Below are 21496 nucleotides of genomic sequence, written 5' to 3' on the forward strand. Positions count from 1 at the left end.
CGAAAGTCGGAGCAACAACCGGTGATAAGGGCAGGCAACTGCGCGGTCACCTCTGAATGCTCCATCAAACTCTTGGGGTAATAATCGACGATAAGCTCATATTTGGTAGCCACGTCAATTATGCCTGCAAGCGTGCCTCCACAGCTATAGTGGCATTGTCCCGGATGAAGTCCAATAGCTCTGCGGTTTATGCCAGCAAGCACAAGCTTCTGGCTAGCGTTGCTCCGTCCATACTGAGGTATTTTTTTTTTTTACAAGGGAGAATGCATTTACACACTAACCCAGTACACGTGCATTGTAGTTGCCAAACTACCACACGGAAGTGTACTGGAGTGTCGGACTCGACCATACCGGTAATACCGACTAAACTCCTTGGCTCCACCATCGTTTCCCCAGGAACTACCTCGCAGTACTACTTCTGGGGGATGGCAGTACTAAGGTACTCGCTCATTATCGCTCACACAGGCACTCGTCCCACGCGAGACACACCCATTCACTCCATTTGAGTCTTACTTGGATGCTCTCCGGGCGCTCCGCTGCCATGCCTCGAGGTGTCAATAGCGGTAACTGCCTGGGCCTACAGATATTACGCTACGACCCTCCTGCCTCAGCACGAGCAGATCAATCACACCACTGCCGAAGCAGACCACACGCTACCCTGCCGAAGCAGGGACACTCCCCATGCACCACATGTGCACAACTGTGTGGGTACAACCCACTGCTACCCTGCCGCCGAAGCAGCTTCTCCAAAGACCATTCGCTCCATGTGACCCTTTTCGGGTGCTCACTCTAACACTCCACTGCAATGCTTCGAGGTGTCGATGGGTACCTCGACTCCTACCTCAGCATGTGCAGTCCATACTCAGACTTCTGCTGCGCTTCGAGGTGACAATAGCGGTGACGCGCCATGACACCCCTGCCTCAGCACAAACACATCACTCACTCCCTGCCGCAGCAGCTCACGCGCTACCCTCCCGAACTAGGGACACTCCCCATGCCAATTGGCACCCCCTGGGCTTGTGCTTTTGAAGCGGCACACAGTCGCTTTGATAGAGTCTGCTTACGGGCACTTGTGGTTTTTTGGGAGGGATTTTCGCAGAGCCCACTGCTAAATCCCACCACGCCCTAGGCAGTTCTCCCTGACTCGCAGACAGCTGGGGAAGGGTCGTCAAGCCCTTGGACATGGTCCATGCTGTCTCTGCTGTCCCTGCTGCCCCCCTCCCTCCTGCCATACTGAGGTATGGGAGGCCAGCTTGGGGCACGGCCCTGTGTATTAACTGCTACAGAACGAAGTTAGAAAGTACGTATAGGCTCATGTGCCTAAGGGCGATGACATACTGACGCGTCGAGCGATGCGGATCGCGTCCAAGCACTCGTAAAGCAGAATATCAGCAAGAGAAAATCTTTTGTCTTGGACGCGTTCGCGCACGCACACGCGTGAGTATGTCATCGGCCTAAGAGTTGCGAGCGCGTATCGTACCGTGTCGCACGATGCACTTTGCGTCATCATCGATATGATGCCTATTGACATCGTTATCGGTGAAGACATAGAGTGCTTCGAAATGCGCGGCACGAGGAGCATCCGTAGGACTGTCAGGTTGGCCCTCAATGGTCAAAATGGCAGCGTGCGTGGACAGTTCCACTAAGGGTAGATGGACACATAGGTTGATACCGGAGATGGGTACGTGGGTCAAGAGGCGCCATGGGGAATCGCTTTCCACCTGACCCAGGTCCCACAGGCCATGGTTGCTTCAGACAGTACTCTACACTCGGTTCTGACACTCGGCCTCGCCCGAGTGTTTGCGTGCACAGGTTTAGAGGAACGGCGGAACACGTGTTGTTCGTGTGCCCACGTTTTCGCGCAATGCGTGACCACATGCTTGCCACATGTGGTCTGGACATCACCCCGGACAACCTAGTCCGGAGGATGTGTAAAGATGAAGTTGGCTGAACGCCGTTTTATCGGCTATCGCCCAAATCGTCGTCTCGAAGCTACACAGAAGGTGGCGCGTGGGCTCAAGGATGGCTAGTTCAGGCGCAAATAAGAGGTGGTCCAAGGGAACGGAGTCGGCTTCATGGGTCATACCGGAGGTCATGCTCTGTGGTCGAACTCGATCCTTTTATCGAACAAGTGGCCGCGCGAAGAACAACATGGTATCGTCGCTTTCGCGGCGTCGGTCAAGCGGGTTCCGAGCCCGAGGACGGAAAGGGGTCCTCGTCAAGGCTGGGGTAGGCGTAGGCACCGCGTCGGCAAGTCCCTCTGTATGTTGGCGAACAGACCTTATCGCAGAGAGGTCAATTTGGGGTGCACGCGGCATCATCATTCTTGATACCAGTCGTGCAGAGGGAAGCAGGCGTGAAGTCGACCCTTCCCACCTTCCGAGGACATAGGGCGTGGTAAGGCCACCTGGAAAGCCGGCAATGCGCTGACACGATACCATATCCAAGTTCCAGTCAATCATGGAGTAGCAACTACGAATTGTACGGTCATAATGCTCATGCTCATGCTCATCTTATTCAAGGCTAGTTCATACCAATTTTTGTTATCGAGGTCGTCGCTCCTGCTCGGGGAGAACAAGTGAGCGTATGCAAGAAGTCAATCAATCAACACATTTCTCATAACGTGAATTTGTAAATTTGACCACTGGCAGCGCTGCTGTTGGCTACGGCTCGCACAATAGACCTGTGCAGGAGTTCATGAAATTCACTCACCTGGTGGATTTTGACATTTGAGCAAAAGTTCATTTTGCGTTCATTATGCGACCCGCTCAAACGTTATAATACCTGGGGGAGGGGTTCATTTTGCGTTAGTCTATTGGCGAAGGATTAATTTGTGATGTGACGTTTTCCGCCGCGTTTTATGGCGTTGAGTGGATGTTGCATTGCGTATTTTCGTTTCTTTTAAAAATACAACGTCATTGGAAGAGAAGTCTAAAACCTTGTTCAAAATTATTTAACTGATAAATTAATGGATTCTTGTAATTGATAATAATAAATTATTATGAAATTTATTGTGAGTAATTAAGCAACTTCTTATCTAAAAATGGTCTCCTGTTCCACGATCAAGTATTGTGTTTCCTTTTAGTACCGATTGTCTGATGGTCTCTTCGAGTTGATATTCGAGACTTGCCAAAAAAAGTCGCCATTTTCACTGAGACTGACTTCTTAACAGCCAAGCCGAACTAGTGAAATAAATCACAACCGAACCGAATTCCGAAGTCAATGGGCATGTAAATCGGCATGTCACACTTCGCGTTTGCCATAACAATCGCGCACGTAAATACAATGCCGTATCGCCCGCCACCTCGCTCTATAGTAAACAATGGGGTGTATATTTTGATATGGAGAAATCAGACCCTGGGAACCAAACGGAGGTTTACAAATTGTGCACTGGTGTCGGGTCATGGTGACGATTTGTTTCGCAATCGCTACCGGAACATTTTCGGTGAAGTTTGTGCTTTCCAATGTTTGAATCTGATTGCATTTTGAGGATTGCTGTTTCGGGTTTTGCGTCCAACAGCGGGTGCCATTAATCGTGAACCTAATTCAATTATATGAGTAAACATCAAAATAAGTAATTGTTTATAAACCTCATGCAGAAGGTGCAATCATCTCTTTCAGATTTCCATATCTACCAACTTATATGACTGGAAATTGATAGACATTCAATGAAAACATATTTTTTTTGAATATCTCACAAGCTTTCTTGTTAATCAAAGTAATTCGTTAACGAAAATGAAGTTTAGCTCTAAAACCTTTAATTAAACTCGCGTATGTAGGTACAAATATTCGGGTGATCTGTCGGTCCTCTATGCAACAACTGATCATAAAAGTAAGTACCAACTACGGGCGGTCAATGAAAATCACGCTCATAACATTTAATCGATTATTTCCCGCCCCATTCAATCAACCTTTTGTGTTTCGACCTTCTGTCCTCCTGACCTATTGTCTTAAGCTGTCAAGACATTTTGCTTGCCTTAGGTAAATGGCTCCCCTGAAATGAAAAATGTAATAACAGATTAATTTCGAAGCTCAACCTCTTGGACACCAAGCCAATCAGACGCTTACCGTGTGAGAAGATTGAAGCAAATTGAATGCCATCCATGGGGAGAGTTGCAACAGATGATCCTCTGCACACCACACCGGCACAGAATTGGCGCTCATCTGTTTTGAAGGTCGTGTTGATTTGAATGTGAATACCTACCTTCATGATGACACTGCACTGGGTTTCGTAATCTCACTTTACTATTCACCTGTTAAACGACACTAAAATGGATAATTTAGATATTTAGTGCAACTAAATTGAATAATTTTCAGAATAGCTTACGGTAATGATTAGAAAAATGTCTGCGCTTGAAACCCGTAACTTTAACCCTTATGCGGCCAACAAAAAAAAACACACGTGGATGGCTGACAGGTACCTCCGTGTTCCCATAAATTGATATTCTCATAACTTCAACAATTTTCAACCGATTTGGATAATTTTGACAGTTTTGGAAACAGAAACTCATATACTTTTTACCCATTGTCAAGTTTTACAGCTTGTGCCCATGGTTATCCAAGAAATCTTTGAAGTAAGGCTTAAGAGTCTACACGCGTAACCAAAGGCCATTCAACCAGTTTCAAATATGCTACAAGCTCTTTGCGCTTCTTAGAATTGAAGGTGTTCACAGTATATGCTTCGGGTAATGCAAAAATCCCTGAAATGAAGTCTTAGTCATCCGAGAAATCTCTGGAGTAAAGCCTAAGGATCTACTCGCGTAACCAAAGGCCTATTATGCAAATTCAAATACGGTACATGCTCTTGTGGTACTTAGCATAGAATGCGTTCCACAGTATATGTTCTGAGTCATCCAAGAAATCTCTGGAGTAAGGCCTTAAGGTCTACACTCATAACCATGGGTCTATGGACTTGTCTCAAAAGTGGTACACGCTTTTGCGCATCTTGAAATCAAATGTGATCACTACATATGTTTTGCGCTATCGAAGAAATCTCTCGGATAAGTCCTCTGGCGCCTTCATTGCATATATGTTCATGGACGTCCAGGAAAACCCTGGAAAAGGCCATCAGGTCTACACGCGTAACCAGAGATCTTTTAGATTGTTTCAAAACTGGTACATGCCCTTTGTGGTACATAGAATAGAACGCCTCTATTGCATATGTTCATGGTCCTCCAAGAAAACCCTGGAAAAAGGCCTTAAGATCTACACGCGTAACCAAAAATCTATCAGATTTTTTCAAAGTGTTACATGCCCTTTGTGGTACATATAATAGATTGCATCCATTGCATAGGTTCATGGTCATTCAAGAAAACCCTGGAATAGGCCTTTAAATCTGCATGGGTACCCAGAGATCTTTTGGCTTGTTTCAAAAGTGGTACATGCCTTTTGTGGTACATAGAATAGAATACGTCCATTGCATATGTTTATGGTCTTCCAAGAAAATGTTAGAATAGGCTTCAGGATCTTCACATCGTAACCAGATACCTTTTCGGATTGTTTCAAAAGTGGCATATGCCCTTTTGTGGTACATAGAATATACCGCATTCATTGCACTTGAACAATCCTCAGGAACTTCACGCGTAACCAGAGCTCTTTTCGGCCTATTTGAATAGTTATACATGCCTTTTATGGCACGTAGAATAGAATGCACCCATTTCAAATGTTCCTGATCATCCAAGAAACCCTGGAGTAAGGCATTAGGATCTACACCAGAGCCTGTTTTAAATTTGGTACATGCCTTTGGGGTTCTAGAATAAAAAGCGTTCATCTTCTTCTTCTTCCTCTTCGTTGGCATTACATCCCCACTGGGCAATGGCGCCTCGCAGCTAAGTGTTCATTAAGCACTTCCACAGTTATTAACTGCGAGGTTTCTAAGCCAAGGTTACCATTTCTGCATTCGTATATCATGAGGCTAACACGATGATACTTTTATGCCTAGGGAAGTCGAGACAATTTCCAATCCGAAAATTGTCTAGACCGGCACCGGGAATCGAACCCAGCCACCCTCAGCATGGTCTTGCTTTGTAGCCGCGCCCACCGCACGGCTAAGGAGGGCCCCAATAAAAATAATAATAATAAAAAAGCGGTCATGGCATATGCTAATGGTCATCCTAGAAATTTATGGAGTAAGACTTCAGGGCTTACACGAATATCTAGAGGGTCTTTGAAGTCACTCCTTACGGAATCAGTTTGAAAGTGTCGCAGTTTTCAGGGCACACCACTCGATACGGAGTAACGCACAACCGTCATTTTTATTATTTCGCGCATGCTGCGACGCAGTAAAGCTAAATCAACAAAAATGACAGTTGTGCGCCGCCTCCGTATCGATTGGTGCCCCCGAAAACGCGAGCACTTTGAAACTTGGATTCCGTGAGGAGTGTCCTCAATCCAATTTTAATATGGTACATGATCTTTGCGATATTAGCCCGTTTTTTTCCCTCACGTTCTTGGCGTGAAGTTGTATCGTTCCAATTTATTTACATTTTTCATTTCCAAAGAGTAGACAACTTCATATTAGGGATATGAATGAAGTTTGTATACCACCTGGAACCAACGACAACAAGACAACAATAACTACTTGATCGCCAATATATCAAGATGAGGTTTCACATCTTGTTTATTCTTCAATACCTGCCCAGAGCTAATGACAACAACTTGAACTACTTGAAATGCAAACATGTACCAATAGCTTTCCGTTCGTGGGTTGATCTGCAGATCATTCCGATATGGAGTTCATAGACTACCTAGTACCATGGCAAAAACAAAAACTACAGCAGATGTTCGATAACTGCAAGTCATTTAACTGCAATGCTTTTAAACTGCAATTCGATAGTTGCAACAGTTCTACAGTTATCGGACCGCTTAACATCAAACCGATGTCAGACTCAATGACAGCTGCATTGCGCTGCACATTTAGATGCACTTTTATTGCATCTGACGTCGATTGACAACCGTTTGACGTCTAGAGTGCGTTGCAGTTATCGAACGGCATTCGATAACTGAAAAGTAAACATTTTGCAGTTATCGAACGGCTACTGTACTAGGAATGCGTACATTCACTCAGATGAGGTTGACTCGATTTTGTCACTCCCAGATTTTGTCTACCCCTGATTTTGCCTAACCCGATTTTATCACGTTTTCGACCCAATTTGCCGCAAACAATAAAGATTTTCATGAAATAACTTTCACTGCCTGTAGCATATTATGAATACTTTATGAGTACCTGTTTATAAGTTTGTAAGTCTCTTCGACAAAAAAATACGGATTCCATTCACGTATTTTGCCTCGCCTTCATTACGGAGCCCAGGACAATGAAAATAACTACTTAAAATACAAAACATATACCAAGAAGGGGTCTCACAACTTGTTTATTTGCAAATAACTGCCCCCATTAAGGAGGTTGATCCATCGACCTTGACTCTATTTCATAGACTACCTGGAGCTCAAGACAACAACAAGAACTACTTGGAATACAAACATGTACCAAGATGTGGTCACAAAACTTGTTTATTATTCGATAACTGCCTCCATTACGGAGATTGATCTACAGAACTTCGATGGGGTTTGATTCCACGAAACCAGTACGGTAGACAGGTGTTTTCCCTACTAAGCTACGAAGGAGCTCCGTCGTCCTCCGCAGCTTAGCGGGTACTGATGAACCCAAATTCACAGCACTGGGCATGTTGCCAAACTCTCGCAATACATTCTCAGAACTTACTTTCTCATATATATTTTTGTACAATGCCAACCAAGTAGGATGAGTATTTAGTATTATCTGGCCCCTACACACTTGCTTCATCACCTATGGAGTTAGTAGACTACCTGGAGCTAACGACAACAACAAGAACTACTTGGAATACAAACATATATCAAGAAGGGGTCACAAAACTTGTTTATTCTTCAAACGCTGCCTACGTTACCGAGTTCGATCCCCAAACCTCGACTCAATGGAGTTCAAAGACTACCTGGAGTCCTCGACAACAACAAGAACTACTTGGAATACACACATATACCAATAAGGGGTCACAAAACTTGTTTATTCTTCAATAACTGCCTCCATTACGGAGGTTGATCCACAGACCTTGAATCTATGGAGTTCGTAGATTACCTGGAGCCCACGACAACAAGAACTACTTAGAATACAAACAAATACCATGAAGGCGTCACACAACTTGTTTATTCTTCAATAACTGCCTCCGTTACCAAGGTCGAACCCCATACCTTGACTCTATGGAGTTCGTAGACTACCTGGAGTCCTCGACAACAACAAGAGCTACTTGGAATGCACATATACCAAGGAGGGTCACGCAACTTGTTTATTCTTCGATAACTGCCTCCATTACGGAGATAGATCCAAAGATCTTGACTGTATGGAGTTCGTAGACTACCTGGAACTCACGACAGCAACAAGATCTAAATGAAATACTAACATATACCAAGAAGGGGTCACACAACTTGTTTATTCTTCAATAACTGCCTCTATTAAGGAGGTTGATCCATCGACCTTGAATCTATGGAGTTAGTAGACTACCTGGAGCCAACGACAACAACAAAAACTACTTGTAATACAATCATATATCAAGAAGGGGTCACAAAACTTGTTTATGCTTCAAACGCTGACTCCGTTACCGAGGTCGTTCCCCAGACCTTGACTCTATGGAGTTCGTAGACTACCTGGAGTCCTCGACAACAACAAGAACTACATGAAAAACAAACATATGCCAAGAAGGGGTCACAAAACATGTTTATTCTCTAATAACTGCCTCCATCACGGAGGTTGATCCACCGACCTTGAATCTATGAAGTTCGTAGACTTCCTAGAACCCACGACAACAACCAGAACTACTTGTAATACAAACATATGCCAAGAATGGGTCACACAACTTGTTTATTCTTCGATAACTGCCCCATTACGGAGATTGATTCGAATACCTTGACTGTGTGGAGTTCGTAGACTACCTGGAACCCACGACAACAACAGGAACTACTTGGAATACAAAGATATACCAATAAGGGGTCATGCAACTTGTTTATTCTCCGATAACTGCCTCCATCACGGAGATTGATCCGAAGACCTTTGACTGTATGGAGTTCGTAGACTACCTGGAACTCACGACAACAACAAGAACTACATGAAAAACAGATATATATCAAGAAGGGGTCACACAACTTATTTATTCTTCATTAACTGCCTCCATTACGGAGGTTGATCCACAGACCTTGAATCTATGGAGTTTGTAGACTACCTGGAATCAATGACAGCAACAAGAACTACTTGGAATGCAAACATGTTTTAAGAAAAGGTCATTGGATGACCCGGAACATATATCAGAAAGCATTATATGCTAAGCACCATAAAACAGCATGTACCGTTTTTTAATTTACACGATAGACCTTTGGTTAAGTTAGCAGACCATAAGATCTTATTCCAGGGATTTTTTGGATGACTTAGGCGTTACTCCAGGGGTTTTTGGAGACCCAGAATATATACTACGAACACCGACTATTCTAAGAAGCGCAATGAGCATGTAATATATTTGAAACTGGTTGATAGTCCTTCGGTTACGTGTGTAGACTCTAAGCCTTACTTAAAAAGATTTCTTGTATAACCATGAACAAAAGCTGTAAACCTTGACAATGGGCAAAAAGTATATGAGTTTCTGTTTCCAAAACTGTCAAAATTATTTAAATCGGTTGAAAATTGTTAAAGTTATGAAAATATCAATTTATGGGAACACGGGTACCCTGTCGGCCATCCACGTGGTAAAAAAAATCAGATGCCCCACGTCCCTCCTCACTGTATCAACGTGATTTTCTCAGATGCTACATTTTATGGAGTTCTTAGATGTCACTGAGTTTCAGCTTTCAGCTATAAAAATTCATTGAAATATCATTACTTGAATTTGAAAAGGAACACGGGTACCCGTCGGCCGCATAAGGGTTAAGTTTGTTTAGCAGCCAATTTAAGGTTGGATGACCGTCACTGATGAAACGAGGCCAGGTTCAAAATCATTTCCAATCTTTGGCGGATTTCTGAGCCTCAAACAAAAGCACATTAAAGCATATCTGTGTGGCAATAATCCAATAGAAAGATGACTTTGCAAATCGGTGGCAAACATTTTCGAACGCACAGTGGTTTGTTAAACTGTGAATATCTCACTTTTAATCGATTTTCCTCGGAGCTTCGGAGAGTGTTTTTCTTGCTTGCATCTGGCCTAGGGTCTGGGGATGTGGCTGCTCATCACTGTCAGCACCAGAACGGAAGACTGATTCAACAGGCGTTGGAAAATTAGTGTTCTGATATTATTGAAATCACCGTTCCGTGGCGTTCCGTGGCTGCGGGCGAAGATGGTACCTACCCACCTTGAAAAGGTTCTTTGCCCTTGCTCGGCCACTTGCAACGAAAATTAAAAATTAACGACTTACTAGCGCCGGCCGCCACCATCAGTCAGTAGTCGCGCAATGGTTCAGAAGAGCGCGGTATGGTTCATGCCGAACCAAGTGTGACGACACGCCGAGCCCGGCATACAGCACACGTGAAGGTTAGTGCAGTTTGCTTTTTTTTTCTTTCTTTGCGTGTGCGCATGGAAAGAAATGCTAAAATATAAACAATATGATGAGGGTCGAGTTGTTAGTTTTACCAGAGGTACAGATATGGATATTCTGCTGGTGGCGAACTCTACTAAAGTGGTACCACTTCTCATCAAAGGGGGGTAGTCGTTGGCGGATGTGGTTTTCACAGCAGCAGCTGCTGCTGTTTATCTATCAATGTTTTGTAGCAGTAAAAAAAAACAAAGTTGGCGGTGAGTGCCATATTGCTTCGTCACGAGGTACTTTGATGCCATGAGTCAATTTTTCGCATCGATGGTTGCTTGGACGGAAGGATAAAAATCAATAAATTTGAGCCGTGCGTAAGCGACGAACTTTTTGCGAGGAAACTACCGTAGTTTCCGAATCCGCTCCGAGCACCATGACTCATAAACATCTGCTTGTTTTGACTTTTTCTATTCTCCAGAAAAGTGCTACAGCATTGAAATTGATTCATACCTTATCCAACTTCGATCTATATCTACGTCAATAAAAATTCAAATCAATAAAATCTATATCCTAACAAAATTGAATTGGCAAATTCAAATCTAATCAAAATCTTATTCGATCCTAATCTAGGCTCAAATCAAGCCATACCAAAATCGGCTTTGTGACAGCTCGTCGAATGACGTTTAGTCGAATGACATTTAGTCAAAAGGACATTTAGTCGAATGAAAATATAGTGAAATTGACATTTAGTCGAAAGGATATTTAGTCGAATAGAAATTCAGTCGAATGTTAAAAGTGTTTAGTCGGTAATAGATAATTAGTTAAATGAATGAATCGTCAATAGATTTTTGGTTAAGTTTAAATAAATAATCGACGAAATACATGGATCTGAGGAATTCAATGGACGTGAGGAAGTTTTTGTGTCTTTATTAGGGAGACTTTCAGCCTAGGCTGGCTCGTCTCCGACGTAAGGAAGTTCAATCAACAGCGGAAAAAAACGAATACGGAAGAAAATGAAGATTTTTCACTTGGGAGAACAGAAACTTTTGGAGACCCTGGTGGATTATGAAAAATTGAAAACCCTAAATATTAAATACTGGTGGTAAAATACAGTCGCCTCTCCACATCTCGATATCGAAAGGGACAATCGAGATAGGGAGATATTGAGGAATGGAAGGTAATGACAAAAACATCATTCGACTAAATTTCTTTTGCCAAAGGGCTATAGATGCATATTAGTCGGTTGGAGGGTTCACCAAAGTCAATATCCAGTCAGGAATATTCTCGGCATATTCATTGATTTGTATTATTTATTCTTTTATAAAACCATCATTCTTTGGACAATTGGAGCAATAATTATGTGATTAATAGAAAACCGCAATAAATCATATATTTTTAATTGTTATTGAGTAACATGGGCGTAGCCAGGACTTCGAGCAGGAGAGAGCAACTTTTTGGGTATTCTAATTCTTAGTTTTATAGTGGTTTTATGAAAACACATGAATATTAGTGCTTGGCACTATTTTCTCCCAAAAACTTTGAAACGAAATCCACAACCAACGGTAAAGGCTGGATCACAATAGCACGTTGCGCTGGGCGTTGAAGTCATCGTTTTGTACTAGAACGCAACGCTTATAAACGAGACGCATTCATGCCCACAATGCAACGTTCGCGTTGTGCGTTTATTAAACAACAATAATGATATTTGAATTTCTAAACAAATCCACTCTGAAATAATATTTATTATCAAAACGGCAGAAAAAAATAATACGCAAGCTTCCTCCTGGAATTCCTTCGACAATCGCTCCATAGTCATTCTATCCGAAGTTCTATTAGAAATTCTTTAGGAATGCCTCTAGCAACTTCTTCGGCAATGTCTTCAGGAATTTCACCATTAATTTCGCCGGGAAATAATCCAAAAGTTTCACCATTATTTACTCCAAGACATCTTCCACGAGCTCCTTTATAAGTTCTGCAGGGAATTCTTCGAAAATTCTTCGTGCTGATTTCTAAAAAATTGCACCGTGAAGTTCCTAAGAATATTCCGTGGAAATTCCGCAGAACTGCCAGTAAACATTCCTGTGAATTTCGCAAAACCTTCGAATTTCTTGCGTAAATTCCATAACATTTTCCTGAAAGTTTCAAATAATTTCTTGTGAAAATTTCAAAGAATTTCTCCTGAATTCCACCGAACATTTATACAGAAATTATACTGAAAATGAAATTTTCGGAGGAACTCCTAGATTAATTCACAAAGTAATCCTGTAAGAATTCCGGTGAAAACATCAAGATTTCCACTGGGAGATCCTCCAGGAGTTTCTCCAAAACTCCTCGGGGAATTCTTGCAGGAGTTCCACCGACAGTTCCTTCAAGAGTTCCTCCAGGATTCCCTCCGAGAATTATTCCAGTAGTTCTATCGGCAGTTCCTACGAGGGTTCCTCAGAAAATTATACCGGGAAATTCTCCAGAATTTTCTCTGGGAATTCATTCAGGGTTTCTTTCTGGAATTCATTTAGTTTCTCCAGGAATTTATATAAAAATCACCCAGAAGCTCCTCCGAGAATTTCTCAGGGAGCTCCTCAGGGAATTCTCCGGGATGTCCTCTTACGATGACGATGGTCCAGCTATATACCCCTACAAAGGTTTCAGCTAGACGAGATTTGTCTATAAGATGAATTTTCCAATGATTTTCCGAGGATTCTTCTGATAGTTTCACTGGCATTTCCTCCGGGGTTCCTTTGAAAATTCTCCCGGGAGTTTCTTCAGAAATTCTTCCGGAAGATCCTACGAGAATTCCTCCGAGATCTACTTTGGGAATTCCACCAGTAGCTCTGCCAGGAACTCATTCAGGCTTTTTTCAGGAAATCATTTAGGCTTTCTTCAGAAATTTAAATGGAAATTCCTCCTGAAGTTCTTCCGATAGTTTCTGTGGAGTTTCTGGGGAGGTCCTCTAGGAATTCTTCTAGGAGTTCCTCCTGAAATTATTTCGAGAGTTCTTACGGTAGCTCCTCAGGCAGTTCCTTCTGGGAACTCCTCCAGGAGATACACCTCAGAAGAGGAACTCCCAGAGTAATTTCCGGAGGAACATCCGGAGGAATTCCCGTAGAGATTATCAGAGGAATTCTAAGTCGCTAAGTTAATCTAAGTCCCGTTTTATTAGGAAATGCTTAGACAATGTAACAATAAAACCGGACTAAGCTAATTCCTTGATAAAGGTACAAATATATTTAACCGAAACGTCGGATGAAAACGTAAAACCCGTTTTTGAGCCTAAGAAGACTGAAACCCATAACCTCAAATATTATTATTATCTTTATTTGGGAAGTTTTCAGTCCAAGGCTGGCTCACCTCGAATCCAGGAATTCCCTGTGAAGTTCTTGGAGAGATTCCCGGAGGAACTCTTAGTAAAACTCCTGGAGGAGTTTCCGGAGGTACTCCCACAAGCACTTTCGGAGGAATTCCCACAAGGAAGTCCTGAAATAATTCTTAGAGAAGTTCCTGAAGGAATTTCCGGAGAAATATCAGAAGTAATTCCCGGATAAAATACCAGGAGGAATTGATCCCGAAATTCCCAGATGAAATCCTGAAAGTATTCCCAGATGAAATGCTGATGAAATTACTGGATGCATTCCCGGGCGTTTGTTCTGAAGAAATTCCTGGAAGAACTCAATGGAAGATGTCCTGGATGAATTCTCAAATTAATTTCCGAATGAAATTCTGGAGTATATTCCGAGTGAAGTCCGGAAAGAATTAGGACAATTCTGCGAAAAAATTCCCGGAGTAATTCCTGAGAAGTACCTGAAGAAATTCCCGGAAAAATACCTGGAAGAATTTCTGGGAAATACTTGGACGAACTCCTGGAGAAATTCTCAAAGAAATTTGTAGAGGAATTCTCGAAGGATATTCTTAAGTAATTGCGAAAGCATTCTAGAATGAAATTCTAGAGGATTTCGCTATTAAGTTTATGGCGGTTTTATCCCAGAGGAATTAAAGGAAGAGCTCCTGGAGAAATTCCTGAAGAAGGTCCTAGAAGAATTTTCGAAGGAATTTCTTATAGATTTAAAAGTGAAATTATGGAGCGAAATCGGAGAATTTCTGTCATAAATTTTTGAAGAAACTTCTGGTACAAATTCCGCATGTATTCTTGATGGAACTCTCCAATAGATTCCAGAAGAAATGCCGGAGAATTTGCTGGAAGAATAGCCGAAGAAATGTCTAGAAGTAAAACTTAGAAAGAAGTAAAAAATCTTCAAGGAATTTCCTCATGAATCCCCAAAACAAAAAAAAATAGGTTTCTAGATAAAAGGAATTAAAATTACATGAGAAGGATTTTCGAACGATTTTCAAAAGGAATTTGTGGATAACTTCCCGGAGGAATTAAGAAGTTCCCAGGGGAGCTTCTAGAAGGATTTTAAGGAGAATTTATGACCCCGAAATGTTTCGAGTAGTTTTGAACTTTCATATGTATTATAGATCCTGGATACCCTAATAAGTTTCTGAGAATCTTTTGAATTTCAACCACCTATTTCTGAATATGATTGGATTGTCAAGTGCACATGTTAAGGGAATGCATTTCAGTCCCCATTCAATCTTACCACCATTTAGGGGGGCCTTATTGTTTAGGTAGAAACTTGAAGAGCCAAGAGCTGCCATTTCCTGATCCTTATTCAACAGCGCTGTTTGTACCTGTCGGTGGATTTCCAAACTCTCAGCTACATCGAGTTTCTATGGGGAAGAGACATTTCTTAAGATTTTAATATTTGATGCCGTAATTGGGTGATTTTCCTTATACACATGCTCTGCTACCTTAGATCTAAATTCGTGATGTAATCCCTTATCGTTTTCTCTTTCGCCTTACTTACTTTCGCCATATGTTCCTTGAACCTTATATCTAATGATCTTTTTGTTTGGCCTACATGATCTAATGATCTTTTTGTTTGGAAATCCACCGACAGGTACAAACAGCGCTGTTGAATAAGGATCAGGGAAATGGCAGCTCTTGGCTCTTCAAGTTTCTACCTAAGCAATAAAGTAATTTACTATTATCCAATTTAAATTTAGTCCAAATCTAATCCCAATCCAATTAAAATGCAGTCCTAATCCTATCCTAATCCAAATAAATTCCAATCAAAATCTAAACCAATCCACATCTAATCAGAATCCAAATCAAAATCCAATCTAGTCCAATCCAAATCACATCAAAATGTAATCCAATCCAACCGCAATCCAAAACCATTCAAAATCCAATTCACATCCAATCAAATCCAAATCCAATCCGATTTTACTTGAATTCCAATCTAATTCCAAACCAAATCCTATTCAATTTCCAATCCCATCCCAACCCAATACAAATCCAATCTAAATCCAATCCACATCCAGCTCAATCCAATCCAAGTTCAATCTTAATTTTAATCCAATCTTAATAATTCTCAATCCAATCCAAAATGCAATCCGAATCTAATCCAATTCCAATCCAAATCCATCCTAAATTTATTCAAAATCCAATCTTAATCTACACCAATTCAATCCAAATCATATTCAAATCCAATCCAAATTCAATCTCATTCAAATCCAATTCAATCCAAACCCAATTCAATTCAAATCCTATCCGAATCCAATCCAAATCCAGTCAATCCAACCCAAATCCTATCAAAATCGAATACCAAATAAAATCCTATCCAATTCATTTTCAATTCCAACCCAATCCAAATCCAATGCATATCAAAGTCAATCTCAATCCAATCCTAATGCAATCCGAATCGAATCAAAATCCAATTTAAATCCTATCCAAACCCAATCCAAATCCAATGCAAATCTTATCCAATTCCATTCCAAATCCAATCCGAATTAAATTCTAACCAAATCCCAATCCATCCTAATTTAATCCAAATCCAATCCGAATCCGATCTCAATTTTATTCCAATCGCTATCGTTAAAAAATCCGAATTCTATCCAAAACTAATTGATATCTCATCAAAATCAAATGCGAATTCATTCCAAAACCAATCCAAATGCAATCCAAAACCAATCCTAATACAATACAAATCCAATACAAATCCAATCCAATTCAGACGCAATCAAATCTTAATCCGATTTAAATCCAAAACCAATCCAAATTAAATTCAAAACTAATCCAAATGCAATCCAAAACCAATCCAAATGAAATCAATACAACCAATCCGAAACGAATCCAAACCACATCCAATCCAAAACTTACCCAAAACTCATCCAAAACCAAAACAAATCTGAATCCAATCCAAAACCAATCCAAAACCAAATCTAAAGCAAATCTAATTCAAAACCAATCCAAATTCAATCGTAATCCATTCCAAATCCAACCTAATCCAAATCCAATCCAATATCCAATCCAAATTAAATAGAAAACCAATCCAAATCCAATCTGAATCCAATCCAAATCTAATCCAAAACCTATCCAATCCAAATACATAAATACAGTCAAAATCTAATGCAAAATCTAATGCAAAATCAATCCAAATCCAATCCAAATCCAATATGCAACCTAAAACCAATCTAAACCAAATCTAAACCGAAAACAATCCAATCCAAATAAAATTAAAATCCAAACCAAATCCAAATCCAATACAAATGCAATCCATATCCAATCCAAATCTAATCCAAACCAAATCAAATCTTAATCTAATCCAAAACCAATCCAAAATAATTCCAATCCAAAACCAAATCTAATTCAAAACTAATCCAAACCAATTCAAAACTAATCCAATTAGAAATCCAATCCAAATCAAATCCAAGTCCAATCCAAATCCAATTCAAAAACCAACCAATCGAAATTCAGTGCAAAACCAGTCAAAGTCCAATCCAAATCCAAATCTAATTCAAAAGCAATTCAACTCCAATCCAAATCCAAAACCAAATCAAAAACAATACAAATCCAATCCAAATCCAACCTAATCCAATCCAAATCTAATCCAAAAAATATCCAAATCCAATCCTAAACCAATCTTAATCCAACCTTATCCAAAACCAATCCAAATAAAAACCAAAACCAATCCAGATCCAATGCAAATCTAATCCAAATCCAATTCAAATACAAATACAATCAAACCAATGTAAAACCAATCTAAATTCAATCGAAAACTAATCCAAACTCAATTCATATCCAATCAAAATTAAAACCAATCCATAATCCAATCCAGCCAAATAAAATCTAAATCCAATCCAAAACCAAATCAAAATACAAGCCAATCAAAAACCAATCCAAATCAAATAATAATCCAAACCAAATCCAATCTAAATACAAATCAAATCAAAACCCAATGTAATCTATATCCAATCCAACACCAATCCAAATGCAATCAATATCCAATCCAAAACCAATCTAACCTAATCCAAATGCAATCCAATTCCAATTCGAATCCAATCCAAAACTAATCCAAAGCCAACCTAATCCAAAACCAATCCAAACGTAATCCAAAACCAATCCAGATCCAATGCAAATTTAATCCAAATCTAATCTAAATCCTATTCAAATCCAATCAAAATCGAATTACAATCTAATCCAAATCCAATCCAAATGCAATCCATATCCAATCCAAATCCAATCCAAAACCAATCCAAACCCAAATCCTATCTGAATCCAATCCAAATCCTATCAAAATCAGATTCAAATCCAACCAACAATCTAATTGCAATTCATATTTAATCCGAATCCAATTTTATTTTATTCCAAATCAAATTAATTCCAATCCAGATCCAATCCAAATTCAATCCAAGTTCAATTCAAATAAAATCCAAATACAATCCTAAACCGAATCCAACCAAACCAAATCCAATCCAAATGCAATCCAAATTCAAATCCAGTACAAATCTAATCCAAATCCAATCAAAATTCAAATCTGAACCAAATCCAACTTTAATCCAAATCCCATCCAAATCCAAATCGAAATTTAATCTTAATTCAATCCAAATCCAAGTCTAATCCGATTTACGTCCAATCTAAATGCAATACAAATGTATTTTAAATTCAATCCAAATCCAAATGTTATTCAAATCCAATTCAAATTCAAATCCAATCTAAATCATTTAAAATCCGATCCAATTCAAATCCAGTCCATTCCAAATCCAAACATATTCACATCTTATCAAATTCCCAATTCAGTTCAAAACAACTCCCAAGTCCAATCCAAACCCAAATTCAATCCAAAACCAAGTCAATCCGAACGCAATACAAAACAACACAAAATAACTTCAAATCTAATCAAATTCTAATCCAAATCCAATCAAATGCAAATCCTATTAAAATCAAATATAAATTCATTCCAAATCCAATCCATATTTAATCTAAATGCAATCCACATCCGATTTGAATCCAATCCAAATACATATTCAATCTCAATTCAATCCAAATCCAATACAATTATAATCGAAGCCAAATTCAATCAAATTCCAATCCAAATCCTAATTTAATCAAAATCCAACCGATATCTATTTCGAATCCTACCCGGAATCAATCCGAAACCTATCCACATCTAATCGAAATCCAATTCAGCTTTGATCAGACTTCAATTCAAAGTTATTTTAATTCTGGTCAATAGAAGTCTAATCCATTCTAATCCAATTGAGAATCAATTGAATGTCGATTTGAAATTAGTCAAAATCCATTCGTAATTTATTGAGAATTAAATTTAAATTTAAACCAATTGTAAAACAGATAAAAAATACCACGTCAAACAAATAGTTTCGATAAATAATATTAGGTTGCAAATGGGCTCTATCAAATTCATCGCAAGGAGCTCTACAAAGTCATGCAGAAACATAAGCAGACCTTATGTTGACAATCCATATATGCAATTTTTGTTGTTTGATGTGCTTCTTGAAATGGTTTACGATTTCTCGTGAATGAAAATATGTTTCCTCAATGTTGTTTGAACTTGAACAAACGATTAATTCAAGGAGTTCAGATAAGAACAACATCGTTCGCTTCGAATTTCATGAATCTATTGTGAATGGTGAATGGTGCGAAACAGTGCACCAATTCAGTTTCAGTTTGTCTCCAACCCCCGCACAAAACAATGCCAACTTGAAGCAGCTGATATTCGACATGTACACCACTTGACTGTTACCCTTCACTAGTTTTTCATATCAAGTCAAGTCCAGTCCAGTCGGCACTGGACAACCCGCAGCAGTGATGTTGATTAACTTGGCGTGGTTTCAAATTTTAAAGGTCATTTTTTCGCAACCCGCAGCCAAAAAAGCATGCAATTTGCTTCCCTTCACCATGCGATCGCACGCGTTTAGTGTCGGTACAAACGTTTAAGTGCGAGTCGGTTCCGAAGTTAATCAAAACGATAATACTGTTTTGCAAACAAAAATTGGACATTCTCCACATATTTTCGAAAATGAGATTTCGGAAGGTGCGATGAAAACGAAACTCAATTCTACTCTTCTCTGTTCGTTCACCTTAAAACCCCATAAGGAACTGTCAGCGGTTGATGAAGCAATTTGTTTCCACCTCGCGAATTGCGTATTAATTAGCATATAATGAACGGTCGGTCACGAAGATGGTAGTAATTTTCAGGGTCGGGCTGGTGTGCGCCCTCCGAGGATCCACCTCCGAAAAATGCAAACCCGCACGCTCGGTCAGTCAGTTGAACGCATTTATTTTTTTACCGTTGTTTGCTTTCCCTCATCTGTCACTTGTTTCGTGTTTTACGATTTTTTGCGCCTCATTATTTCTTTTATTTTTGAACATTCGTATTTTTTTACGATTCGTTGATGAAAGTGATCTCATTTGCCTTGGAAGGCTATTTCTTAGCAAAGTTGGAAGCATGGAACACTGATCCACAAGCAGGCAAAAAAAAGTAGAATGAGCGCCCAAGATATTACTACCGAAATCGATTTTTGTGCCAGGAAATTGTGACTATTTGCGGTATCCTCTTCGCATCTATGTGTCCCGTTTTTTCGCTTAGCAGTTAACTGTAGCTACTTTTGAGCTGTTTTCTCGAATTATAAGTTCCGAAAGAAACTTATTTAACGAATGAGGGGGAAAAGCTACAAAAAAGTGATTAAATTAAACCAACTGTGTCAGATATTCGCAACGGCGCCAAAGCGTTGATGTGCCGGACGAGCGTTAATATTCAACAACCTAATCATCATTATCATAAAACGAACGGGCATCGAAGAAAGTGTGCCCGCAGCTCCACCTCTGTCCAACATTTCATTAGCGACGGACCCCTCGGTTAACGCTAGACCCAATCATCACGGCATCGAATCCAACAACAGAAGATGACGTTTGTCATTTTGTAAGTTTGCCATATGGATGCCCCGGGCGTGGCTGGTTGCTGCGATATTCATAGCGAACTTGGTAGAAATGGAAATTGGCTTGTCTTGAGATCACCGCAAGCACTGTTTTTGCCATTGAATAGTGTAGAAAACCAAGCTGAGTAGCACTAAGCAGTGCACTAATAGAAATGCATCCGTGACGAGAGAGAAAATTAGGTCAACCGTGCATGACGACTCGTTGTCTTCTATCCGTCATAGTTTCGCCTTTGTTCGATGCAATTGACAGAGATGCATTGTGTTGGGGAGAATGTCTAACAAAGAATGGAGAAATCTGATTTTTTTTGTTGGTTGCAAATTGTGCCTACTGGGGTGTAAGGTCTGTGATACAATGTTTCACGTGATGTGATGCGACTCATGAAAATATCATCTCTGTCATGCTTTTCTGCGTGTTCCAGGTAGACACGAGCTGACTCTTTTTACTTCTATTGAATAGCTTTTATTACTAATAGCCAAAAAAGGTTAAGTCCTCCAAAGTCCAGGACCACTAGAAGTCATCAGATGTACAATCGACCTGTTCACTCAATTTTAATGAGTAAAGGGCGGACTCGACTTGTTGTTTGAGTTGCTGAAAGTATAACTTTTGCTAATATGTATAATCTGCTGTCTTATCATCGACAGCATAGTGACGCTATCCCAG

General features: G+C 40.2%; 1 protein-coding gene and 1 long non-coding RNA gene across 6 annotated transcripts in view; one reads left to right on the top strand and one right to left on the bottom strand.

The window, feature by feature from the left end:
- Positions 1–21496, top strand: part of LOC134226558 (sodium-dependent transporter bedraggled-like) — an 822794-nt gene that overhangs the window by 16573 nt on the left and 784725 nt on the right. The window lies entirely within an intron of this gene.
- Positions 3789–10247, bottom strand: LOC134223673 (uncharacterized). Its single transcript, XR_009982666.1, has 3 exons — positions 10163–10247; positions 4069–4266; positions 3789–3994 (listed from the first exon to the last, which is right to left on the bottom strand). It is a non-coding gene; the product is annotated as an uncharacterized LOC134223673 (long non-coding RNA).

The sequence above is a fragment of the Armigeres subalbatus genome, chromosome 3 (genome assembly GCF_024139115.2).
Source record: "Armigeres subalbatus isolate Guangzhou_Male chromosome 3, GZ_Asu_2, whole genome shotgun sequence".
Classification (NCBI taxonomy): Eukaryota; Metazoa; Arthropoda; class Insecta; order Diptera; family Culicidae; genus Armigeres; species Armigeres subalbatus.